The following is a 12,058-nucleotide window of genomic DNA, read 5'->3' as shown; positions in this document are numbered from 1 at the left end:
TAGCACAAACCATCTGCCACCAATCTGGAATACACAGCTTCCCTCACCTCCACATCTTGGAATCCCTAGTTTCCTTCAAAGCTGAGTCCACTCACCACCTCCTACGTGAAGAATTCCCCACACACTCAAGCTGTTAGTACTCCCACCACTCTCAATTATCTTGTATTTGCTGTATATGGATACTGTATATACTTATACATTATTTCCCTTACAGAATGTAGGCTCCTTGAGAACAGTGATTATTTCAACTTTGTCTTTTAATTCCTAGAGTCTGGCATATACTAAGTGCTTAATACACTCTTGTTAACTGGTTATTTATATATCTTTATAGATTATATATTTATATATCTTTATAAAGATCTTTATATCTTTATATACAAGATCTTTATACATGTTTATATTATATATGTCTTTTATATATAATTTATATATCTTTTTAGCACTTCAAGGTTTATAAAATATTTTCTTGAAAACAACCCTGTTAAGCAGTTAGTAAAAATACTGTTTTATACCATTTTTAGTTGGTGAGTAAACCAAAATTCAATATGTGAAGTAATTTTACCAAGGTAACTAAACAAGGACCACCAACTACAGCAATCAGAATGAAGTGTTCTCTAAGATGGCAGACTTTAAAATAAGGAGCCTCGGCGATGACTCCTTCATTTATTGGCAAGTGCCTCTCCAAATAAGCTACATGGTAACCCCCCAATGCCTGCAGCAGAGAAGAGAAAAGGAAGAATGCACAAGCTCTACTGAACCTTTAAATCTATATCCAGACTGTGGAAATGCTGCAGTGCTCAACAAAGCTTTCTAGCTTTCCGTTAAAAAAAATACCATCTCTGAAGAGCATTAGAGATGCTCCCACTTTTCTAGGGTTTCCATCATTATAGTGAGAATTCCAGAATGAAAGTCAGTTAACTTCTCAGCTTCCTCATCTACAAAATGGGAACAATGATACTTGTACTATTTACCATCACAGAATTTTTATAAACAAAGCACTTTGTAAATCTTAAAATGCCACATGTTATTATCAATGAAAGACTAAGATTACATTTGGATACAACATCAAATTGCTGACTTATACTGAGTATTATGACAGAATCCACTAAAGCCCCCAAGTCTCTTTCATTTGAACTGCTTTCTAAACTATAGTTCCTGCATTTCTAAAATTGCTGTTTTGAAATTTTGGGAGAGGAAAAGGGGTGGAAAGATTCCAATTTTGTCTGCCAATATTAGCTACTCTGTCTAGTATCTTGTCACCTAAAAGTTGAAGAAACTGTACATCCTATCAGCTTTTTTGTACTCTAATATCAAAAACTTTGTAGGAATTATAAAAGCCAATAGAAATTACTTTTTTAAAGTGAACACTAAACTGAAGGAGATATGAACTTCTGATGAGGCTAAAAATGGCTTTCAAAATACAATAAACACTACAGAATCATTTGCTTTATATAGACATTTTCAAATTATGAAATACATATTCAATAATAGAAATGATATAAAATATTCTATTAACAAAACACTATTAATGATCACCAACACAAATGCCTAACAGCAGCATGCCACTTCAATATTTCTATAAAGTATACCGGAGTATATACAAGGGAATGAGAAAAAGTAAAAGTTCGCTGATATCCAACTATATCATCCTTTAAAATTATATAACTGAAAGATCATTGAATAAAAGAGCACTGAACAACAGCATGAAAGTCCATAGAAGATACAAACTCTTCAAAATACAACCCAGCAATTATCAAAAAGAGTAACAGACTGAATAATGATAAAGTGATTCAAAGAGAAACATGATAAGCTCCCTCAACCATCCCAGGACTACACAGAAAGATCAACAGAAGCCACAGATGCTCGAAGAAGTCAGGTACCACCAGGGAAACCAGCACTAGCTCAAATGAACAGGCCAGAAGCCCACAGCAATACACAGACTAAAGATGGAAGCAGCACCTTAAGGGGAATACCCCCAGTGAGGCCAGAAGAATACAAAGCTCTGAACAGAGATCATTAAGTCTAACAGTATTCTGATGGTGGAAACATCAAGAGAGGTGAAAGCTTTCAATACAAGCCCAGGAAATAGACTCAGGAACAAATATGAATTGATCTCACTATTGACACTTGAAACAGGGGTCAGCAAAGAAGTTAATTATAATGAAACAGATATCAAAACAAAGAAGTTAATTATAATGTTTAAATATATAATTACATATGAACTATAGAAATATTTATAAATTTATGAATAAAATAATAAAAATATAATAAAAATTATAACTTAAATATAATGAAATATATATATGAAAATATTACAAAATAAGTTCCTAGGCTCTGGGTTAAGAACCCCTGATTTATGCATGACTATAACATTGTAAGGAAAAGCAATTCCAAAAGGGTCAAGAGCTCTGATCAATACAATGACCAGTCATGATTCCAGAGAATGACTGTAAAATGTGCTTCCCAACTCTTGACAGAAAGGTGATGAACTACAGGCACAAAATGAGACACAGAACTAAGTAATGAAGGATATCTAGCAGAGCAAGATTTTCTTTTAAAGAAGAACATGGTGGGGTAGAGCCAAGATGGCAGCTAGAAAGCAGGGACATACCTAAAGCTCTCCCCCAGGACCCTTCAAACACCTATAAAAATGGCTCTGAACAAATTCTAGCACTGCAGAACCCACGAAATAGCAGAGGAAAGCAAGGCTCCAGCCCAGGACAGCCTGGATGGTCGCGGGGTAAGGTCTATCACCCACGGAGCTGGGAGCAGAGCAGAGCCCAGCATGGGCTGCGCCAGGAGCAACCAGACCAGGAGCAGGGCGGAACAGGCCCTAGTGCCCTGAGTCAGTGAGCTGTGGCAGTTACCAGACTTCTCAACCCACAAATACCAAAGACAAAACAGAAGGTTAGTGGGAAAAGCTGCAGGGGACAGAGTGAAAGGAGTTTGCAGTTTGGCCACTACCCCGGGGGGGGGGGGGGGGGGGGGGGCAGTGGAGGTGGTACAGCTACAGAACTACAGCTGCAGTTGCTTCTGGCCCTAGGCCCACCTGGAGGGAGGAATTAAGTGGCGGATCAGAGCAGCAGTGCAGAACCTGCTCAGATCTTAGTCACCCGGGTTGGTGGTTCTTGGGGGAGGAGGAGTGCTGGTGTGGCAGAGCTTGCTGAGTAGAAAAAGCTCTGAAAACAACAGCACAGCCCCTCAAGCTTGGGACAAAGTACTCTTTACTCTACAAGCAGTCATACCATGACAAAAAACTCAAGGGTCAAGTAGTTGGCTGGGAGCATGGCCAGGCAGCGAAAGTGCACTCAGATTCAGACTCAGACTTTGGAATCTTTCTTTGGTGACAAAGAAGACCAAAACATACAGTCAGAAGAAGTCAACAAAGTCAAAGAGCCTATATCAAAAGACTCCAAGAAAAATATGAACTGGTATCGGGCCATGGAAGAGCTCAAAAAGGATTTGGAAAAGCAAGTCAGAGAAGTAGAGGAAAAATTGGGAAGAGAAATGAGAGTGATGTGGGAAAACCATGAAGAACAAGTCAATGACTTGCTAAAGGAGACCCAAAAAAATACTGAGGAAAATAACACCTTAAAAATAGACTAACTCAAATGGCAAAAGAGCTCCAAAAAGCCAATGAGGAGAAGAATGCCTTTCAGGAAAGGTGAGGGGGAATGAGTGAATCTTGCCCTCATCGGATTTGACCTGAGGAGGGAATAACATGCACACTCAATTGGGTATCTTACCCCACAGGAAAGAAGGAAGGAGATAAAAAAGGGGGGACAATAGAAGGGAGGGCACATGGGGGAAGAGGTAATCAAAAACAAACTTTCGAAAAGGGACAGGGTCAAGGAAGAAAATTGAACAAAGGGGGATAGGATAGGAAGGAGCAAAAAACATGAGTATTGTGGAAGGGTTTTGCATAATGATACACATGTGGCCTATGTTGAATTGCTTGCCTTCTTAGGGAGAGTGGGTAGGAAGGGAAGAGGGGAGAGAATTTGGAACTCAAAGTTTTAAAAGCAGATGTTAAAAAAAAGTTTTTGCATGCAACTAGGAAATAAGATATACAGGCAATGGGGCATAGAAATCTATCCTGCCTTACAAGAAAGTAAGGGAAAAGGGGATGGGGTGGAGTGGGGTGACAGAAGGGAGGGCTGACTGGGGAACAGGGCAATCAGCATATATGCCATCTTGGAGTGGGGGGAGGGTAGGAATGGGGAGAAAATTTGTAATTCAAACTCTTGTGAAAATCAATGCTGAAAACTAAAAATATTAAATAAACAAAGAAAGAAAGAAAGAAAGAAAAGAAGAACATAGTCAATGTGTTGATTTGTTTTGTTTGATTGTTCCCATTTGTTATGAGGGAGGGTCATTTTTCATTTGGAAAGAGGGGACAGATTAGGGAAAGGGGCAGGAGCTGATGATAGAGATGCCAAAAATGGACAAAAGAGAACATAAGGAAGTTCTGAGAAAAAGAAACAAGTGGAATCATCTTGAAATTAACATGCTGAATTTATTATAGACTTTTAAATAAAAGAAACTATGTAAGAGAAATTTGCATTTTCATATACAATCCTCTTTTTCTGTTCATCGTATATACTAAAGTTCATGTTTGTTGACTGCTAGATTCATAATATCAAAAAATTATTTTAAAAGAAAAAAGAACTGGGCTTCCACCACTTATTGGTCATAGGATCTCTGGCAAGGAGATCATTTGACCTCTCAGAGCTTCTCCCCAATAGCATAATGGGGAACACATTGGAACCATCTATCCCCGGAGGGTTCTTCTGAAGAAAACATTATGTAAGTTGCATAACACAACATAAATATGTGCTAGCATTATTACTTTTAATATTTATTAATTTCAGATAATTTAAATTATATCATTTCTCACTTCCTTGTTTCACCTTAATACTTGAACCCCAGGAGGCACTTGTTCCAGTAGGATACAAATACAATTCATGAAGTTCAAATACCTTTCCTCAGTAACATCAGGAGTGAAGAAATTGTCCCCAACACACTAATTCCAGAGAAATACCATGCAATTCAGACATTCCTTCCTCAAAATACCTTCAGACTCTCCTAAGCTTCTCCTGAAATGCCAACCAAGGCCCATAGTTCCTCTACAAAACGCCATCCCATCCCTCAGACATCATTTTTTCTCCAAGGGCAAAGAATTGGTTTCTAAATAATAAAGGGAACATCTAGAAGGAACATCCCATACTTAATTCAATTATTACCATACATTTAAGGAAAAGAAATGTCTTAAGTATTAACACAAATGCTACATTAAATAGTAAAAATATTTTGTAATAAGTTAAAGTCAAATATTTTCCAATAGATGCATGGAATCTAACTTTTTAATTACACAAAATTACTTTGTTATAGTCTACTGAACATTCATAATTAAGTACTTGTATATAGAGAGAAGCATTTAATTTTTGGTAATAAAACTTAATATTATAACAGTACCAAGAGGAAAGAAATCAAGTCATTAATTTTGCAAACAGAAAAATGGTTTTCTAAATTATGGAAGACCAGATAGAATTTAATTCTTTTTCAAAGGCCCTAAATAATTATGCAGCACTGCCATCTACTGGAACACTTAGCACAGTGTGTACACTTTTTATAGTGATTTAATGTTGAATTTAAACAAGGTAAAACTTAGAAGAATGAAAATCCATGAACGAAATATAAATACTACTAATACTTTATAATACTAGAGCAAAAGTTTTAGTAGGTAGTAGGTAAAAAATTATCAAACATCTTTTTAAAGTACTTATTATAAAGTTTCACTTCTATGTGCTAAACAGTTATTTACAACGGTGATGTTTTTAAAATTAATTTTGAATGTTTCTGTTTATCTTTTTCAGAGATAGAAAGAAATCTAGAAGAGCACCTTCATCTTTTAAAGGCATGAGGTATATTTTTTTAAAATAATAATAAAGGCTTATGCATTCTTACTGCAAATTTCACTCCCAATATTAATTTGACACTTTTACATCCCTTTGAAATAAGTGCGTTATGTTGTTACACACTCCCAAGCTCTTCCAAGTCAAAGACTGTCAAATCACATAAAGCCCTACACATATTACATGTGAAATGCTTTAAAACTGTACTATAAATCAAGTATGGGTTTTCTAGAATCGTGAATCAGTTCTATTTAAAAGTTCCAACGTTATAAAGATAATTTTTAAGTGCTCCACCCTTTTTATAACAAAGTAACTGTTGGTTTTTTGATTGTCTATAAATTTTAAATGAGCAACTGGTATCCTGAACTTTTTAAGCAACTGATAATGAAAATAGGTTATAAATAGCAGAAATTAGATTGACATTGACTAAAATAATTTAATACAGAACTTTAACCAATGTAAATCAACAACCAAAAACATGGAAAAAAAATGCCTCAGTAAGCAACACTGTACATATTTGCAAACTGGCATAAGAAGGTAGCCAGGCAACAACAATTTCAAATATAGGATTATACCATTACAAAATTACTGAAAAAAGGGATTTTTCTAGATTATCTGATCCAAGCCCATCATTTTACAGTTCAGGAGATAAATGTATACATCCCCTTCTCTCTTCTAACACTACCACCACCCTGGTGCTGGTTCTTATCACCTCACATCCAGATTATTGCAATAACCTGCATGATGGTATCAATGCCACAAGCCTCTACCAATTCCAGTTCATCCTTCACTCAGCTGCCAAAGTGATCTCCCTAAAACACTGGTCAATAAACTCCAGTGATTCCCTATTATCTCCAAGATCAAATACAAAATCCTGTTTGTAGTTTAAGACTTTCATAACTTAGTACCTTCCGATCTTTCTGGTATTCTTACATGTTACATCCCATCAATCTCCCACCACTGTATTCAGTGACCCAGTAACACTGACCTCTTTGCTATTCCTCATTCAAGAAACTGCATCTCTCAACTCTGGATATTTTCCCTGGATATCCACCATGACTAGTATTCTCTCCCTTTCATCTCTATCTTCCACCTATCCCTGCTTCCTTCAAGTCCCAGCTAAAATCCCGCCTTCTACAGGAAAACTTTCCTGATTCCTCCTTAATATTAGTGACTTCCCCCTTAAGATTATCTCCAATTTATCCTGCATATATCTTATTTTTACATAACTGTTTTCTGTGAACAGGATATATCTTTAGCCCTTCTTTGTATCCCTGGTGCTTAGCATAGTGTCTGGCATATTACAGACACTAAATAGATGTTTATTTGATTTTAGGAAAATGAGGCCCAGAGAAGTTAAGGTCTTAAGTGGCAAGACAGAATTTGAATCCAGGATCTCTTGATTTCAAATCCAGCACTCTTTCTACCCTAAACACATTTGTAAAAATTTTAGGAGGAAAGATGATAGATGATTGGATGAGGATAAGACTATGATGATGTCTACCTCGCAGAGTAGAAGGAAGAAGTTTGGCCAGAGATCCAACTAAGTCAAGTTATCTTAAGAGAATTTAAAAATGAAAGCTGAATAAATAAACAAAAGAAAAAATGGAAAACGTTTACAAAGATTTTCATAACAAACCCTGTTCCCCAGCAAGAACAGTAGAGGTACTCTACTTGGACTCTAAAATCGTAGTCCTAGATATGTTTATAGAGTGGGTAAAAATGGCACTAAAGAGAACAAAGAAGAAAAAAGCAGCCAGGATAGACTAAGTGTACATACATATAGAAGATACAGACTGGAAGCAACACAACCAGCAGGACATTTGTGGGATCAATTCACAAAGTATCTGAAGATCCACCACATCAATGGAAAAAAAAATCTCTGAAATTGTTAATTCTAAAAAAGGTAAACAAGAAAATGATAGCAAACACAAACCTAAGTGCTTATATTTTTTCCTTCTGAAAAAAGATTTATGATTCTTCTATACAAATATCAAAGATATCCTCAATAAGTTTATTAGTATTGATCAGAGACTGCCACAAGTGACATGCTACTGTGCCAAAAGGGCTATAAAATTGTGCATACCCTTTGATCCAGCAATACTGCTACTAGATCTATATCTCAAAGACATGAGGAAAAAAAGGGAAAAGGACTTACTTGCACAAAAATATTTACAGCAGCTCTTTTTGTAGTGGCCAAGAAACTGGAAATTGAGGGGATGTCCATCAATTGGGAAATGGCTAAACAAGTTGTGGTATATGATTGTAATGGAATATTATTGTGCTAAAAGAAATGATAAGCAGGATGAGCTCAGAAAACCTGGAAAGACTTATATGAACTGACACAAAGTGAAGTGAGCAGAACTAGAAGGCTGTACACAGGAACAGCAATATTTTATGATGATTAACTATAAATGACTTAGCTATTCTCAGCAATACAATGATCCAAGACAACCCCAAAGGACTTATGATGAAAACTGCTATCCACCTCCAGAGAAAGAACTGGTGTTGTCTGAATCCAGACTGAAGTATGCTCTTTCTTTCCTCCTTCCTTCCTTCCTTTCAGTCTCCTCGTACCAAACAATGAATACAGAAATGTTTCACATGATTGCACATGTATACCCTATATCAGATTGCTTACCACCACAGGGAGGGCATAAGGGAGGGAGAGAAGGATAATATCTGAAATTCAAAACTTTAAAAAAATGTCAAAAATTGTTTTTACATGTACTTGGGGAAATAAAATATTAAAAAAAACCAAGTAACATTACAATCAATCACACCTTCACCACCTCCAAATTAACTGAAAGAAGTAGAGTATATACGATCCCACTGTGCTTAATGTTTGTTGATAATGGAAAAATACCTTAGTTGGTAGAGTAGAACACCACCTTGAAGGCTCTTTTCCAACCAGGTGCCTCCCCATCCATTTAGCAAAATCATTCCATATTGTTTGAATGATATTAAAACAGAAATAACAGTGTTCAATGATTCTCTAATAATAAAATATCAAGCAAGACTCAAAAAGAGGGTTCATCTTATAATGGAGATGATCCAGCGCAGAGTCCAATTAAAGAAGGACTTTCTGAATGGCAAAATCCTCCATATGTTCTTATTTGTAGATGACTTTGTCATGGAAGAATTAAACTTCACATTAGTGAAATGGCTCTTAAAATAAATACATAACCACTGAAAAAAGTTTAGCCTCCTCATCCAGAAAGGAAAAGCTAAGTGGATGAAGAATGTCTTCTGCTAAGATTATGACATATTTTTGGAAAGATAACCTAAATAGATTGTTCATGGGTACTATAGATAGATAATACAAATGGATAGCCTAGGCCAGAATTAAAGAGGAGGAATAGAGCAGGATGCAGTATCTTCAAGAAACTGACAAGTTCTTTTAATGATCCCATTTCCCAGAACCTAAGGCCCATCTTTTTAATATCAATACTGTGTCAGAATTGACCTATGGCTGTGACACATCATACAGTCTCCAATGAACTGAAAATTATGACATAGAGAGCAATGGAGAGGTATATGGTAGGTTTGTGGAGGCTACAACATATAACCAATGAAGTACTTTGAAAGAGAAAAGAGTAAAAGAAGTCATCAGGAAAATGCAAAGAAAGACAAAGTGGTCATGTGGTAAAGAGTAGAGATGACAAGTGCCTAGACAGAGTGCTCCACTGGTATCTTCATGATGTCTGGAGAAATCAGGAAAGACTTCCAGCCCCTTGTGATGAAATTATGGGAAGCCATAAGATGGGCAGGTATGGTTGGGTTATGATCTACAATTTGCATAATTGGAGGAAACATCCAACCTGATGTGATCACATATCCCCTTGAGTAACTTTATTAGCCAACCAGATTTTTTTTGGCGGGGGGATGGTTAATGTGTATACATATTTAAATCTTGTAATACATAAATGGAAAGAAAATACTTAGCTAACAGTTGAGAACATGAATTTAAAGTTTATACATTAAGAATGACTGAAACAAAATACTACCAAAATATTTTGTTACCCTTAGTAGATTAGTAATTAAAGAAAACAACTTAAACTTTGCACCAAATTAACAGCTTCAATTCTGAACAACTCAGTAATTCAACAACTAACTGCCTTTTATGTACAAAGTGTGAATTTAACATAATGATCAATGCTAAAAGAACTTCAATAATTAAATAACATAAAAGCATAGCATGGTAAATAATCACAATTAACAAACATTAAGTGTTTACTAAATCCCAGATTCTGTGTTAAGGGCTGGGGATTCAAAAAGAGACAAAAGACAGTCTCTACCCTTGAGTAGTTCACATCTAGTTGGGGGACAACAAACGAGCAAATATACAAAAACAAGTGATATATATGTATGTATGTGTGTATGTATGTATATATGTACATATATATGTACACATATATATATATATATATATGTATATATATATATATATATATATGATGAATAAGAAATGATTGAAAGGAATTTTTGTTGAGACTTAAAAGAAGCCAGGGAAGCCAGAAGGCAGAAATGAGGAGAAAGAGCATTCCAGGTAGGAGGACAGCGAGAGAAAATGCTCAGAGCTAAGAAATGGAACGCCTTGTTTATGGAACACCCAAGAGCCCACAATCGCTGGATCAAACAGTACATGTTGGAGAGTAAAATTTAAGAAGACTGGAAAGACAGGGTGGGGCTAGGTTATAAAGGGCTTTGAAAGCCAAAAAGAGCATTTTGAATTTGTTCTTAGAGGTAAGAGGGAGCCAACTGAGTTCACCAAGTAGGCTGATGACATGGGCAGATCTGTGTTTTAGTAAAATCACTTCAGTGGCTGAAAAGAGGCTGAAAAGAATTGTTATAGGGAGATATTTGAGGAAGGCAGACCCACAGCAGATTATTACAACAGTCCAAGTATAAGATGATGAGGGCCTATACCAGAGTGGTGACAGTGTCAAAGGTAAGAAGAGGGCATATTCAAGAACTGTTGCAAAGGTGAAATCAAAAGGCCTTGGCAACAGCTTAGATATGGCAAATGGAGAGATAGTGGGAAATCTAGCATGACTCTTAGGTTGCAAGCCTAAGAGGCTGAGAGGATAGTATTGCCCTCTATGGTAATAGGGAAGATGGGGAGGGAAGATGGTTTAGGGGCAAAGATAACGAGTTCTGTTCTGAACATGTTGAGTTTAAGATATCTCCATCCAGCTCAAGGTATCTGAAAGGCAGCTGGAGATGTGATACTGGAGGAGAGCAGAGAGACTGGAGTAGGAAAGGTAGATTTAAGAATCATAGATACGGGAATTAAATCTATGGGCTCTGAAGGATCCCTAAGTGAAGTAGTATAGAGGGAGGAGAAAAAAGGGCTAACTTGTAGGCCACCTACAGTTAGCAGACTTCTGAAATGAAACTGAAAGAATAAGAAGCTAACCTCTAACAATGAAAGAAAACCTATAAAGCTAATGTCCATATACTTAAATCGTAAAAGAATTAAATCTTCACGCCCACATATTAATTGTTTCTAAGTTCTAAACTTCTGGTCTGGTAAAAAGCATAATTTTCACTCCACAATGGCAAGACTATGTCTGTAAGTATTTCTAGCAATATCATCTCATCCAATCCAACAAGCATTTAAGTGCTCACTATCTGCAGATCACCAAGCTAGCAGCATGTTTAACTACGAAAACTCTCAAGGAGGAGATACAAAATATGAACTGATAAAAAATATACATTATGATCTGAGCACAAAAAGTAGGGGAATCAGGAAAGGTTTCCTACAGGAGGTGGCAGATGAGCTGAACCTTGAATGAAGTTTATCAGAAAAAAAGACAAGAAAAAAGCATTTCCAGACACTGGGGAAATCCTATGCAAAGTCACACAAGTGGGAAACAAAATTCTTGTTTGGTAAATAGGAACAAGTCAGTATGGCTAGAAGGTAACAGGTATACGGAAGGTAATATGAAAGTATAGAAAAGAGTTGGAGTTAAACTGTGAAAAACTTTACAAGCCAAGAAAAGGAGTTTGTACTTTATCATAGAAAAATAAGCCAAAAAAGTTTCTTAAGAAAGTTACTCATGTGGTAAAATGTATATTTTATGGAAATTATTTTGGCAGCTTACTGGAAGATAAATTGGAGAGGACACAGATAGGAGGTG

The 12,058-nt window shown here is 36.3% G+C and overlaps 1 protein-coding gene across 5 annotated transcripts in view; it reads right to left on the bottom strand.

Moving 5' to 3' along the window:
- KIDINS220 (kinase D interacting substrate 220) overlaps positions 1–12,058 on the bottom strand; it is a 169,062-nt gene that overhangs the window by 86,955 nt on the left and 70,049 nt on the right. The window lies entirely within an intron of this gene.

Source organism: Trichosurus vulpecula, chromosome 3, assembly GCF_011100635.1.
Source record: "Trichosurus vulpecula isolate mTriVul1 chromosome 3, mTriVul1.pri, whole genome shotgun sequence".
Lineage (NCBI taxonomy): Eukaryota > Metazoa > Chordata > Mammalia > Diprotodontia > Phalangeridae > Trichosurus > Trichosurus vulpecula.
The sequence above is the reverse complement of the archived record's forward strand: the minus strand, read 5'-3'. Positions and strand labels throughout refer to the sequence as shown.